Below are 5,902 nucleotides of genomic sequence, written 5' to 3'. Positions count from 1 at the left end.
GGGCGCCGGTGCGAGCCAGCCGGCATCGAGTACGATCCGTGCTCAGGACGGGCCACCTTCACCTAAGGATATCTCGAGGAGGGTGCATGTGGCGGGTAGGGCGATGCTACTGACAAATATGCTCAATGCTGCAACCGGTGCTATGCGGAGTCGGCACGACAGTGTTCTTTCTTTGGAGAAGCGGCGTCTCAGAGAGAATGATGTGGCATACCCGGTTTTCGTGGCCAAGGTGCCAGAGGGCAAGGGCTTTGTGGATGGCGACATCGGGGGTACGATCGTCCTGCGGTTTGATGAAATCTTTGCTATGTTTAACCTTCATCCGCTGCACTACACCTTCGTGCGTCTGTTTTCACTGAGTATGGAGATGCGGATCATTAGAGACAAGACCCCGGACATCGTGATAGTCGACCCCTTCTACATGTGTGCCAAGCTCTTGAGCAGCGCTGGGGACCGCCAAGTCGCGAGTTAACACCTCGAAGGCGTCATTCTGGCAAACCCAGATAAGGATAACTTCCTTGTGGCTTACTTTCCCGAGTAAGTCATCCCTTAACCGTCCCGTAACATATGATTTCTCAGATTTCGATCATTCTTTTTTTCCTAACATTCCGTGTTCTGTGCAGTGACACACATTGCACACTCATCCTCTTAAGCCCGAAATATTCCATGGCCACGTATTTTGACCCGAATCGTGACTCCAAGATAGGCTACACAAATATCAAGAAAGTTCTTGATGATGTTCTCCCCGGCTACGCCAAATCTGGAGGCACCTTCACCAGGGCAGTTCGTAAGTATGGCAAGCACGTGTTCGCCCACAATACGACGTTCTGCTGCGTCAAGCAGCCGCCTGGCGGTCAGAAGGATGCCTACTACGCCCTCCATCACATGCGGGCGATCGTAAGGGACCATCATCACCTTCTGCTACCAGATAATCTCAAAGATTGGGCCGCGAGCTTGTCGGCAATCCAGGACGCGGACATTAGACAAGAATTCTTTCACATCCAGTCAGAGTTTGCGGACATCATCCATCAAGATGTCCTTCATACCTCGGGGCAGTTCTACCTCAGATATCAACCGTCCAACAGTGAGATAGACGGAACGCTACAAATGCAGGCTGACAACGCCCGCGATTTCATGACCATCACGACAGACGGCGGCTTCATCCAGCTCCTGTCCCATGAGTCGAGTCAAAAGTAGTGATGTGTAGTTCTGAAACATTGATTGGCTCATGTTGTAATTAAACTTTAATGAATTGTATGTCTCTTTGGTTTGGACAGTCGTTCAACTTAGATGTAATCGATGCTATTTATTAGTAGGACCATGAATCGTGCTATTATTTTCCTGCTTTTCTCTTCCGATCCTTTCGTTGCATACTTAATATTGCTTATGTATTGTCTGTTGTTTGGCTTGTGCATAGAGATGTCGTCGTATGTCGTGTACAAGGGTAAGGTTCCCGGAGTCTACGACGACTGGGAGGAGTGTCGGAGATAGGTTCACCGTTTCAGCGGCAACAGTTACAAAGGGTACACCACTAGGCCGGAGGCGGAATCTAGATACGCCCGCTATCTAGCAGGAGAGAGGAGGGAGCGTTGGAGGAACCGGATGAAGACCAGTTTCATCGCGATGATGCTCATCATGATGACCGCAGCTCTCTTCTATGTGATGGTAGTTTAGATGATCGATATCGACTTGTAATGTGAAGACAAACTCGATACTCGCGGTCTCAAGACTTGTAATGTTTTATCTTTGTTCGGTCTTTTGAATTTGGAGACTAATATGGTGAATTGTATTCGGAGACTAATCTTCTATTGTATTCGATGAATCTGTTGTTGCTGTGTGCTGCTATCTATATTCTGTCCAATAATATATTTTGTAACCTGTGCAAAAATTAGAAAAGTAAAAAAAATAAAACCTAATATTCATACAAATGGCGCATCACCTCAAGGTGCGCCATTAGTGAAGGAAATATGCCCTAGAGGCAATAATAATGTTATTATTTTATTTCCTTATATCATGATAAATGTTTATTATTCATGCTAGAATTGTATTATTCGGAAACATAATATTTGTGTGAATACATAGACAAACCAAATGTCACTAGTATGCCTCTACTTGACTAGCTCGTTAATCGAAGATGGTTATGTTTCCTAACCATAGACATGTGTTGTCATTTGATTAATGGGATCACATCATTAGGAGAATGATGTGATTGACATGACCCATTCCATTAGCTTAGCACCCGATCGTTTAGTATTTTGCTATTGCTTTCCTCATGACTTATACATGTTCCTATGACTATGAGATTATGCAACTCCCGTTTACCGGAGGAACACTTTGTGTGCTACCAAATGTCACAACGTAACTGGGTGATTATAAAGGATCTCTACAGGTGTCTCCAAAGGTGAATGTTGGGTTGGCGTATTTCGAGATTAGGATTTGTCACTCCGATTGTCGGAGAGGTATATCTGGGCCCTCTAGGTAATGCACATCACATAAGCCTTGCAAGCATTACAACTAATGAGTTAGTTGCGAGATGATGTATTACGAAACGAGTAAAGAGACTTGCCGGTAACAAGATTGAACTAGGTATTGAGATACCGACGATCGAATCTCGGGCAAGTAACATACCGATGACAAAGGGAACAACGTATGTTGTTATGCGGTCTGACCGATAAAGATCTTCATAGAATATGTAGGAGCCAATATGAGCATCCAGCTTCCGCTATTGGTTATTGATCGGAGACGTGTCTCGGTCATGTCTACATTGTTCTTGAACCCGTAGGGTCCACACACTTAAGGTTTCGATGACAGTTATATTATGAGTTTATACATTTTGATGTACCGAAGTTTGTTCGGAGTCCCGGATGTGATCACGGACATGACGAGTAGTCTCGAAATGGTCGAGACATAAATATTGATATATTGGACGGCTATATTCGGACACCGGAAGTGTTCCGAGTGATTTCAGAGAAAATCGGAGAGCCGGAGGGTTACCGGAACCCCCCCGGGCGAAGTAATGGGCCATATGGGCCTTAGTGGAGAGAGAGAGAGGGACAGCCAAAGGTGGGCCGTGCGCCTCCTCCCCCCCTGGTCCGAATTGAACTAGGAGAGGGGGGGGCGCCCCCTTTTCCTTCTTCCTCCCGACTTCTTTCCCCCTCGTATTGGGAGTCCTACTCCTATAGGAGTAGGACTCTCCTGGCGCGCCCTCTTGGCCGGCCGGCTTCCTCCCCTTTATCCTTTATATACGGGGGCAGGGGGCACCCCTAGACACACAAGTTGATCCACGTGATCATATTCTTAGCCGTGTGCGGTGCCCCCTTCCACCATAGTCCTGACACAAGTTGATCCACGTGATCATATTCTTAGCCGTGTGCGGCGCCCCCTGCCACCATAGTCCTCGATAATATTGTAGTGGTGCTTAGGCGAAGCCCTGCGACAGTAGTACACCAAGATCGTCACCACGCCGTCGTGCTGACGGAACTCTTCCCCGACACTTTGCTGGATCGGTGTCCAGGGATCATCATCGAGCTGAACGTGTGCTAGAACTCGGAGGTGCCGTAGTTTCGGTGCTTGATCGGTCGGGCCATGGAGACGTACGACTACATCAACCATACGCTTCCGTTGTCGATCTACAAGGGTACGTAGATTACACTCTCCCCTCTTGTTGCTATGCATCACCATGATCTTGTGTGTGCGCAGGAAAATTTTGAAATTACTACGTAACCCAACAGTGGCATCCGAGCCTAGGTTTTATGTGTTGATGTTATATGCACGAGTAGAACACAAGTGAGTTGTGGGCGATATAAGTCATACTGCTTACCAGCATGTCATACTTTGGTTCGGCGGTATTGTTGGACGAAGCGGCCCGGACCGACATTACGCGTACGCTTACGCGAGACCGATTCTCCCGACGTGCTTTGCACATAGGTGGCTTGCGGGTGACAGTTTCTCCAACTTTAGTTGAACCGAGTGTGGCTACGCCCGGTCCTTGCGAAGGTTAAAACATCACCAACTTGACAAACTATCGTTGTGGTTTTGATGCGTAGGTAAGATTGGTTCTTGCTTAAGCCCATAGCAGCCACGTAAAACTTGCAACAACAAAGTAGAGGACATCTAATTTGTTTTCGCAGGGCATGTTGTGATGTGATATGGTCAAGACATGATGCTGAATTTTATTGTATGAGATGATCATGTTTTGTAACCAAGTTATCGGCAACTGGCAGGAGCCATATGGTTGTTGCTTTATTGTATGCAATGCAATCGCCATGTAATGCTTTACTTTATCACTAAGCGGTAGCGATAGTCGTAGAAGCATAAGTTGGCGAGACGACAACGATGCTACGATGGAGATCAAGGTGTCGCGCCGTGACGATGGTGATCATGACGGTGCTTCGAGATGGAGATCACAAGCACAAGATGATGATGGCCATATCATATCACTATATTGATTGCATGTGATGTTTATCTTTTATGCATCTTATCTTGCTTTGATTGACGGTAGCATTTTAAGATGATCTCTCACTGAAATTATCAAGAAGTGTTCTCCCTGAGTATGCACCGTTGCAAAAGTTCTTCGTGCTGAGACACCACGTGATGATCGGGTGTGATAGGCTCTATGTTCAAATACAACGGGTGCAAAATAGTTGCACACGGAATACTCAGGTTATACTTGCGAGCCAAGCATATGCTGATATGGCCTCGGAACACAGAGACCGAAAGGTCGAGCGTGAATCATATAGTAGATATGATCAACATAGTGATGTTCACCATTGAAACTACTCCATCTCACGTGATGATCGGACATGGTTTAGTTGATTGGATCACGTGATCACTTAGAGGATTAGAGAGATGTCTGTCTAAGTGGGAGTTCTTAAGTAATATGATTAATTGAACTTAAATTTATCATGAACTTAGTCCTGGTAGTATTTTGAAATCATGTTGTTGATCAATAGCTCGCGTTGTTGCTTCCCTGTGTTTATTTTGATATGTTCCTAGAGAAAATTGTGTTGAAAGATGTTAGTTGCAAAGATGCGGATTGGATCCGTGATCTGAGGTTTATCCTCATTGCTGCACAGAAGAATTATGTCCTTGATGCACCGCTAGGTGACAGACCTATTGCAGGAGCAGATGCAGACGTTATGAACGTTTGGCTAGCTCAATATGATGACTACTTGATAGTTTAGTGCACCATGCTTAAACGGCTTAGAATCGGGACTTCAAAGACGTTTTGAACGTCATGGACCATATGAGATGTTCCAGGAGTTGAAGTTAATATTTCAAGCAAATACCCGAGTTGAGAGATATGAAATCTCCAACAAGTTCTATAGCTAAAAGAAGGAGGAGAATCGCTCAAGCAGTGAGCATGTGCTCAGATTATCTGGGTACTACAATCGCTTGATTCAAGTGGGAGTTAATCTTCCAGATAAAATAGTGATTGACAGAATTCTCTAGTCACCATCACCAAGTTAGTAGAACTTCATGATGAACTATAATATGCAAGGGATAACGGAAACGATTCCCAAGCTCTTTGTAATGCTGAAATTGACGAAATTAGAAATCGAGAAAAACATCAAGTGTTGATGGTAGACAAGACCACTAGTTTCAAGAAAAGGGTAGAGGGAAGAAAGGGGAACTTCAAGAAGAACAGCAATCAAGTTGCTTGCTCAAGTGAAGAAGCCCAAGTCTGGTCCTAAGCCTGAGACTAAGGTGCTTCTACGCAAAGGGACTGGTCACTAGGAAGCGGAACTACCCCAAGTGATTGGCGGATAAGAAGGATGGCAAAGTGAACATAAGTATATTTGATATACATGTTATTGATGTGTACTTTACTAGTGTTTATAGAAACCCCTCAGGTATTTGATACTAGTTCAGTTGCTAAGATTAGTAACTCAAACGGGAGTTGCAG

The sequence above is a fragment of the Triticum urartu genome, chromosome 6, assembly GCF_003073215.2.
Source record: "Triticum urartu cultivar G1812 chromosome 6, Tu2.1, whole genome shotgun sequence".
Classification (NCBI taxonomy): Eukaryota; Viridiplantae; Streptophyta; class Magnoliopsida; order Poales; family Poaceae; genus Triticum; species Triticum urartu.
The sequence above is the reverse complement of the archived record's forward strand: the minus strand, read 5'-3'. Positions refer to the sequence as shown.